A 10,315-nucleotide genomic window follows, 5' to 3' on the forward strand; every position below is an offset into this window, starting at 1 on the left:
GCAAGTCATTATTGCATTCATGTAATTAACAATGAGGACTTGTTAATTTGAATTCCAGCAAAAGGGTTAAACAACTACACAAGTCGGAAATCAAAATGGAGCAACCATAACCAATGTTATGGTAACATTTTGCTGGTAACCCAACATTGTTATGATTAATGTGAAGTGTTGCTAGGCGGACCAACATGTTTGTGTAAAATGAACTATGTGTGTAACAAAAGCAAAAAGACGTCAGTGACTATGATTGTGTGACACTGACAGCATGATTTCTACTCCGGCCATTTGAAGTCAGCTTACAACATGCAGACTGTTGCGTTCTACATGTGTACTGGACGAGCATATGAAAGAGAAGCATGGATTGTCAAGTTATCAGTGATTATGTGTTATACAATCGTACGTACCTATGGCTATGTCATGTGATGTATGTTAAAACAATGATGGCTTCATAGGTTTCTCAGCCCAAAGCAGTTTTTTAAAAACCCATAAGGGATTTCTTCGAAAAAAAAAAGCTTCATAGCTGAAAAAAAATTTTCTCCAGGTCCTGGGATGGAACCCAGGACATTGTGCTAAAGTCAGGTTGATGAGAATTTTCCTTTTCGTGAACCCTCCTTGATTTTGCGGGCTTCCACAGAACTGATTTGCCATTAATCGGTCTTAGGAGCAGGCAAATGGTCGACGGTCCTAACTTTGACCGCCTAAATGCCTTGGGGTAGCATACAACAGTTTATTGGCTACTAGCCTGCTTCTAAGGTCACATGCAATTAAAATGAATTATATTAACTAACACATGCAGGATTGTTTTAATAACATATGCCTCCATGAACTCATGCACTGCCCAAGATCATAACACGCAAAAAGCGCAGTTCACATTAGTAGGCCTTGAAAAGCGTGCCAAGATGCACACCATGAAATATATTTGAATTGTTTGAGTGTTTCCTATTATGGCCATTTAATGGGACACTAAAGGCAAATACTAAGTAGATGTTGCCTATTAAAGTAGCATTCCATAAACCTCACAGTGCTTCTTCGATGCCAAGAAGAGATAGTTTACGAGAAAATTGCATCTGAAGGGTTCGCATACCTAGAGAGCAATTCAATTCGCCTGCTCCTGAGGACAGAGTGGCGACGTTGTGCCATCACTGCCCTTCACTTCCATTGGTGAGTAAAACAGTACCCTACAGACGGTGCTACAGTTTTCTGTGCAAAATGCGTAAGCCTGGCCATGTAGCAACCGAGCCAAGACAGAACGTTGGACTCGCCGCTGCAACTGCTCTTGATCAAGTAGCACGGACTGTTCGGGAATCCCGCAACATCACATAAACATCGAATTCTCTAACTTGCAGTTTGTGCGAGTTTCGCGAGCCAGAAAATCCAGCTCAGCACTATGTGATAACGAAACTACTAAAACATGTAAGCGTGGGCGATGCTTTCAAGGGTAACCTCAATGGGTTCTTTTTTCTAAATATCAAATAGAACTAGACGAATAGCATTTTCTTTCATCTTATAATGCAATGCAGCAATCTTTTTATTACTACTAGATAAGTCCTAGCGACAGAACTTTAATGAGGAGTGCCTTCATCATCGGGCTGGTACTTTAATGTGCTGGGGCAGCCTCTAATTGTGTATTGCAGTTACTTCCGTTCATCAATTACTGAAGCTCTGTTCGCAATAACAGTGATGCCTTCGACGTTTTCGAGCACTAATCTATTACTTTAGCTTGACTTAATAATTGCCTTTAGTGTCCCTTTAGACACTAGTCCCTCTGACCTGCATAGGACTTGCCACAGCAGAGAGGTATTGCACTGATAACCCCCACAGCACAACACACAAAGTGCTTGGCATGGTTCTTTGTACATCCTTGTCTCTCAGTACTCGTGTTACAAAGACACAATTGGGCTAATCACTTCGGTGCGGGAGAAACCATTGGGGCACCATATCTACTAGTCAAGTTTTTCAATTTGTGGCTAATTCTGAGCACATATGGCACGAAGTCATATCTAGTGATATCTGTTCTTCTTATGTGCGATGGTGCGTCCTAGTGAGGAACGCTTCACCTTTCAAAGAACAGATTTGGTAACGGCATGTACAACCAATTGAGTAAGTGGGATTTCAAATGCCTGTTCATTTGATCAAATCACATCAACAGGCCACTTGCCCCAATTGGGCAAATGGCCAATAAACCATCATACCCTGTCTTAGGGCATCAAGGGGCAGCCGAAGTCAGAGCCCTTGAACAGTTGCCTGCTGATGTATTTTATGATGCCTGCAGTTAAGACGTCTGCTGCTGTGGCTGTGAGTGGTAGTGGCTTATGCCAAGGGGATGGGAGGGTGAGTGCCACAGTAGCTGAATTGGTAAGGCACTACATGCCTAATGAAGGTGGTGTGGATTCAGCTCCTACCTACAGCAAACTATCTTTTCGTCCACTTTCATTTCCCTTATCCATACTATTTATAAATTCCAAAAATGCATATTTAATTTACCCTATGCTTTCTCCGAGTTCATTACCTATTTTCATCATCTGGTCAAACAATTATGGCTCAGCTCAATAAAGGCTAATTCAGCTTGGAAGATAAGAACATCCGAGGAGACCAAAGGAAGTGACTTGGTCGGCAATTGTGGATACTGTTCAGAATCAGCTTTAAAAACATAGAAGGTTTTCAGCTAAGCGCATAGCAAAGACAGTCAACTTGTCATAAAGGTGCTTAGAGTAACTACTCACTAGTGCACTAAACATGAAAGTTTTAGCTAAGTGTGCCCAAATTGCTGACAAGAAATGCGGAAATAAGGTTACTTGTCAATCTAGTATATGCTCCTGACAGAGCACCTTGGTGGCGAGCGTCGCAACACCCATCACAGCAGAAGCGCAACTAGCGAACAGGTGGGGGAATTAGGTCATGCGTGCCATGGCCGAATCCATTTCCCGAAAGCTGAAGAGCAGCTCGACAAGGACTTGCTAATCAAATGTAAGCGGAACAGACGCCACTAGGCCTGAGGTGTACAAATTGTACACCTCATGTACAAATATGCGCACAAATTTACCCACAGCTTCAAGAACATGCCTGCTAGATACAATGTCCCATTTGTTCCTTTATACACCTGTCAAATTAGCCCAATTGTGTTCTCGTACCTAAAGACAAGGGTGTATGAAAAATCACGCCAACCATATTGAGCATTGTGCTGTGGTTTGGTCATAAGATATCTCTCAGCTGTGGCAAGTTCTACGTGGACCAAACGGCCCAATGCCTGAATGACTATTTGAGGGAGCATTCAAACAATTTAAATAAACCGGATGGTGCAGCACACATTGCAAGGCCTGCTCATATGAGCCGTGCTTTCGCACATTATGATCCTGTGCAGGAGTAGCAACAAAACATCGCATGAGCTCACGAAGGTATATTTTATCAGAGAGTGCACATGTTAGTAGCGCTTCAATTGCCTTAATTCCCCAGAGGTGCACTTGTTTAATGGCTATTTGTAGCATTAAAAGACAAACTAGCACTGTCACAACATTCACCTCTTGCCTGTGCACAAAATTTGTACACTATGTTTCATCCTTTGAATCATTAAATCAGTTAGTAGTTCGCACTTTCATGTGTCCTTCCTCTGTAAATAGATTTTCGCACACAAAAACAATGTGCAGCAGACTTCACCAATTTGCCCAAGACGAAGTCCTAGTCAGACTCAAAAATCTCCTTCAGAGATTTTCTCACTGTGATGAGAATTTCTGTCACTGCATGGCACTCTGTTCGAACAAGGCCTTCACTGATAAGATGGGAGAAAAAAAAGGTTACAGAGGCAAAAATTGTCACATTGGCACTCAGATATATTCCCTAATGCAATGCCTAAAAGATTTTTTTTTTGTTGGACAAGAGGATCAGGGTAAGGCTCATGACTAATGAGCATTCTATTGCACAGATGAAGGGATTAACCAAACAAGCCCTGCGAAGTCAAGGAAGATTCAAACAATGGAAACTTGGCATTTGCTTGAGAGTGGCATGCAGGGACCCGCAAACCCACACCGGTCATATTAGCGTGCATCTCACATCTATAACCTAATGCAGGTTCCTGCAATGAACCTACATCATGTTTGTAAACAAGTTGCGAGGAACATTTGCGCAAACCTGGTACCTCGCATAGCGCTATCACAAGAAGCAATACTAAATAGCAGCTTAGCAAACTAGCTGGAAGAAATTTAAGAAAATTTCTTGGTCTTCAAGACAGCCAAGCTTTAGAACAAAATTGAGCCAAAGTAGAACTATGAGTGGCTGGGCCACGTTCTGCAATATTTGTCTTCATAGTTTACATTGGGGTTGCTCAACATGTTCCTTTAGAACTGTGGCGAGCAGGTGCTCAAGCAAGTCGCGATTCGCTAGCCGCCAAAATCCGATAAACAAGGGAACAGTACGAACATGCAAGACAAGAAACAGTACAGGTAAATGCGACATCGAGTGCCATATAAAAATTGCAACAGCTCACTTACTTAGGCAATATCTGCAACAGCAATCCTACGAAGGATGAAACTTTTTTTTTTCGCGATCGATGCACAACACTAAGCGGCAACTGCAGCAACAAGCATTTGGAACGAGTTTAAACGTTTTTTACCATAAGAGCAAAAAGTTCTGCCAAACTGAGAGCCCACATATGCTCCATTCACATCAGTAAATTCAACAAACAAGAGCAACAGCACTGAAAAACGTAACAGGAGCTGCACAAGACCACACTACCAACCATAAACGCGCTCCAAGGCATAAAGAAACGAGCTGCTCCAGCGTTGCGCCCAAGTGTGGCTCGAGATCGCAAGCTCGAAACCCATCCGGTTCTTCCAGCGCAACTAACTAGAACAACATTCTATCACACAACACAGTAAGAAACCGTAAAATTCTGTTTTAGCTAAGCTGAAAAGCTGAAGCAGCTCCAGCAGCGCGCGCAAAACTATAAACCGGAACACGCCATACTTGTTTAAACAACGTCATCATAACTGTGACGTCACTTCCGTGCGTGGCAGCAGCGTTTTAGTATGGCATTTCGCTCCTACCACGTGCGTGTCAGCAGTTTACGCCATATGTATCACGACCTACTGAACTACAGACCTGCACAGATCTCCCTCCCCCAGCACGCCTGGTCTAGTTCGCCCCCTTTTGCCGCTAGGGAAAGAACGTACGAGCAGAGTGGCGCTAGTCATAACCTGTTCGCTGTCGTCTGCTTCTGCGATCTGTTCAGCGCTTATCTTGCCATTTCGGCAGGCACAAAGCGCTTGTTTTGGCGGTAAATGAATGAATTCACAAATATACAAAAGAAGACATATTTGCGAATGCTTTGCGTTTGAATAGTGAAACTAGAAGAGGATGAGCGGTGCAAGAAATGTAAACAACGAGCATAGGTGGCCGCTGCAATGCTAGATCAACGGCATAAATTTCGCTTTCCTAGCCTCCTTAAGAGACTGGAAAAATTGTTTAAAAAGATTCATAGGATAATCTAGCTTTCTTTAGTTGATTACAGACAGCCTAATGTCGTAGATGACATTAGGATTTACTACTGTGTGCCGTAGTGAAAGGAAGATGATCTCGTAAAAGTATAGTAAAAGTATTCACTAGTAAGTCCTCCACCCGATATGTGCAATAGTCTGATCGATTCTGTTTCAAGGGAAGGTGAGCATACCTTGTTTTTAATATCGTTGGATGTGTAGCTCAGTAGAAAGCTTGCAAAAAATTAAGCGATCCCAGTGCTTTAAAACGTGCTGCAGTGCAGGCCTTAAAAATCGTGTCACGGAACTCTTTTCAAACTGTAAAGCTAGCTTTTCCGCGTAGTACGGCGGCAGCATAACGGTGGTGCTGAAGATACGTATGCAGTGAAGCTGTGTGCGTAATTCACTTTTTGAACTCGTGACGCATTCACGGACAACTTTTAAGAGTTAAAATGAGTGGTAATCGTTCTGTCGTCGAACATTACGGTGGCTTCAAGTTTCTAAAGAGCGCAGACGCGAATTTTACAACGTGTACGATGAAACTGTTGGGTACGTTGCGAACTCTATACACAATGCGATTTATAATAATCTCCTTTAAAAAGGCAGTGGGAGCGGCTATTTAACGCTATTTTAGAGAGCAGCGGACTACACGCTCCGACATTTTTTAGGTTTGGTGAGTCAACTTTTGGAGCCAAGTGACCGATCAAAGCCTTGTGACATCTCTGTCACTGTGTTAGCAAAAATCGTCAACTAGAGAAGCAGTTCGTCGCAACACAACAGCTGCCGTACTACTAACAACGCCGCACAACAGCCCACCTCGTAGCAGACGAACAGGTTATAAAAGCGCCACCTACGGCCGTCGGTCGAACGAAAGTGGGCGCAAGCTGCTTCCATAGAAGCCGCATATCTGTGCAGGTCTGGAGTTCCAGTAGGTCGTGATATGTATATTCTAGCCTCTCTAGTATTGGCCTCGAGCTCCACCACTGGAAAAGCTGGCGCCACCGTCGGCGTGACGTGCTAGGAAGGATCACGTGGACATAGCGGCCGCGTCGGCTGCTTCGGGCGCGCCGAAGCGAGCTGAAAATGAGTTTAAATTCCCTCGTACAATGCGGTCCTCATTTAGTGGCGAAATTTTCCCGCTTCGAGTGTCTCCTTTACATGGTAGGCTACTGCTCGGTACCGCAGGGCCGGACGCACGTAACGGAAGCCGGTGTCAGCCTTATTCACACGTAGCCGCAGGACAAGAAGCTGCGTGAAGCTTGGCTCGCGAAACATAAAACCGGCAAACAGTCATCGGCTACAACTCGGGTATGCAGCAAGCACAGACGCGAGGAAGATTTCTGCTACGGAGCCCGGTCTGCGATGTTCTGAAAACGCGCACTGAGACGCTCGCCCGAGTCCGCTGCCCGACTAATGTCATGATGGTTTGGGCTATGAACTTGTCGATGCTTTAGATACTGGCAAGGTCAGCGGAGTGGAAAGGCAGCGGTAAGAAGCACATTTAAAAAACGCATGGCATATGGTCATGTTTGTGTTATGAATTAATGCACTGGATTACAAAAAAGAAGCAGCGGGAAATGGCACGCTGAGAACACCGATAAACATACAGTGCGACGCAACTCAAGAAATAGTATCGAAAGGTCAAAGAATTTAGAAGAAAAAAAAGATTGAATCGTCACGACGTCACATCACAGTCCCCGTAGGCGTCGAAGTCTCTACGATAAAATTATTTTTGAACAGCTCTGATAGCGCCCACGCAACAATGATTGCTTGTATACTGTCAAATGCTCATATTCTGCGGCCTGAAGCTCATGGCACGGTGGGAAAATGCGCGCGCGGAGAAAGCGACACAGTGCGCGGACAAGCATGCAGACGCGCAGTCGGTCGCTGCGAATCTGCGCGATCGCTGCATTAAATCTTCGTTCTATTACACTCCATTTAGTTATACAAATACTATAAGAACATATTTCACATAGTTTGCTCCCAGCGTTTACCTTCCTTTCACGCAAGAAGCGGGTTGAGGAAACTCCATCGCGGCGACCGCGCGCAGTGGCGTTCACTGTACGTATTCGTTAAAGAGATAGCGTCTGTAAACGATTGTGTGCTTTCAGCTTGCCCAAGATTATTATTTAGACAGTAAGAAACTTCTCTCGTTTCGAAAGTACGTACAGAAATGTCCGGGAGAGTTCGCGCGTGGTGTTTTCAGTGAGCGCTGACAGCAAAACCTATGAGGACCGCGCCACGTGATCCCTCATACTACGCCAGCGAGGCGCTTCCGATAGATGGCGACTCCGTAACTCCTCGCCGCCAATATGTGTCTGCGAGGCTCGTGTTGGCTGGTGTTGCAAGAGGCTTCGTCTAAAACGTGGATATGGCTATGCAAATAACGCGTTCTCAAAGTAAAATCTTAATGATATGTTTCCATTCACGTATATTACATTTTTACTCAACCACACTGCACGACCAAGCGAAAAAAAAGCAAGAACAAACGACCGACTGTTTCAAAGCGAGCGCGAACCTTGTCGTCTGTCCTCCAACTTCAGCGGCCCACTGATACTTTTTACGTAACATGTAGTCGTACACACAATAACAAGTTCTCATAGTTAAACAAAAGATGTTTTCGTGTAATAATAACGCTATAACAGCTTTTCACGTGCTGTTCTAGTAGAAAATGAATCATTGTGACAGACGGAACGGTGCTTGCCAAGCGCGTCTTCAAGGTGGGCCAGCGTTGCGCGTACCCGGTGTTATAGTGCCTAGAATATACTGGCTAGTGTGCCGTCCGCGGCCTCTCGGGTGGCACCAAATGCAATGAATGCCGGCGGCTGCCACTAGGGGCGCTGCAGCGCAGGTGGGTGCCGCGGCACCATCCGGTCTTCGTAGCCCGCCGTGTTTCCACAGCATCGGCAAGCGGGCTGCTGCGCTTTTTGTTTTTATTAAGCTGTAGCAGCAGCACAGTTCAAATGTGGGCAGCTGATTTATAAATCAGGGTTTGTTTCGATTACAACAGGCTTCTCTAGCGCTTGTCGCTTGCGTGAAAAGCGTGTGCTAGCTAAGCTGGGCTTCGCGAGGAACCTGATGTGTTTCTATGCTGGCGAAGAGAAAACGTAATTTTTAAGGCAAATGCCTTGATCTGCATGTTCCAAGGCCGTGTTGCGAGGTACAGAACATATCACACGATCCAAGGAAGGCTAGAAACGAACCAAAGCATGTCCAGCCGTGTATAGGAGATGCTAAATGATTAGCAAATTTAATTATATATATATTCATTATAGTGATTGGATTCAGGGGGATAAGGCTGAATTAGAGGGATTAAGGTGTAATTAGAGTGAATTAGAGTAGGATTCACAAGGCGTTCGCCTTCGTGTCTCTTCGGTGATAGCTATAGCACTTGTTTTTTATTCTAGCCATGATGGCAGCGTAATTTTTTTAAGGGTAAGTTTTAGGTTACATTTTTCATTCTAATAAAGTAAAGGAATTCTAAGGTTACGTTACTGTTCTATTGATGTTATATTAATGCATAACCATTGAAAACCGCTGTAACAGATCATCTTTTGAAATGACTTGAATTTCGCTGTACTTTCTTTTTATTTTATTTGCTTCTATTTCTGCCTATTATCTTATTGTTGTCCTCATAGGTTTGAATGTTTTTAATTGTTTGTAAACCATGTACCCATCTCCTGAAAATGCCCATTGGGCCACGAGGATAGGATAATAAGTAAAAAAATTTGCCTGTAAAATGGACTGCACGCTGTGTTCTGTGTACTATACATTTTTTAATACCTGGTACACACGTGCAGATTTCTTTTTATGTCTGATATAAGTGAACGAAAATGGGAAACAGATCTTTAATTTGAGCGTAACAAATATTTTATTCTCGCGTAACAACAGTCAAACGCGGGCATATAAGAGAGGCCTAGATGAGATAATGCACACATACATGAAGAAGATAGATCTAGTGGCAGTGACGCAGTTTAAAGAGCTTCTGTCGTTGCTTTTGCGCTTCCCTCTCTTTGTTGATGCCTTTAAAAAAACGAAACCTCAAGTAAACATAACTTCACAAGTGTTGTCAAAGCTGGTTTTTCATGCTCTGGGCAACCTAGTTGGGGAAAGGCCAATGCCTGCAGCTGACCTGAAAAATCAGCTAGACTCGCTACATGTAACTTGTTTTTGCTAAAGAACACAGTAAAAGCATCTTCCACGGCCTTCACAGCGGTTTACAAGGTCTGACTAAGATAGACAAGGCCTCCATTGTCAAAATGCGTATTGCAATAGTGAAGCAGCGTCGGCACTAGCTTCAGCTTACGCAAAGGAAGCCTGCACACTGTGGTCAAGAATGTTGGGCAGTGATCTTTCGTGCAACATAACAGTATAGTAGATCAAAGCACTACTGCTCCTTTTTTGTTTTTTGTTTTCCTGGTACTCACGAAAAGTAAGGTGCATGCTTAGGATACTCAGGAAATATCGTGGGTATAGCGTAGGGTTTCAGGCGTGGTTTATCGCGGGGAATCTCGTGGACAACGCCGTTCACGGTGATAGAGAACGCGCGTCGAACTAAGCTGTTTTCGAAATGTTTTTTCACAAACCACAGCAGTTGCATGGTACCGGCCTTCTGTCCGCTCTCCTGATCATTCTTGCCCATTCTGCTGCCGCTTCGTACCAGTGGTGGAGTGAACAAGGATACACGCCCTTTGTTCGAGCGGTAACTGCTTCGACACAACGGCACAAAGCAGCTCCTCCAGCTCCTCTCCTTGCACTGTCTCTACGGCATTTTTTCACCGCCGCCGCATAGTTCTTGTAATGACAGGCACACGAACACAGCGGCGACGCACTCACCCTTTGACAACACC

Source organism: Dermacentor albipictus, unplaced genomic scaffold (genome assembly GCF_038994185.2).
Source record: "Dermacentor albipictus isolate Rhodes 1998 colony unplaced genomic scaffold, USDA_Dalb.pri_finalv2 scaffold_82, whole genome shotgun sequence".
Taxonomy (NCBI): Eukaryota; Metazoa; Arthropoda; class Arachnida; order Ixodida; family Ixodidae; genus Dermacentor; species Dermacentor albipictus.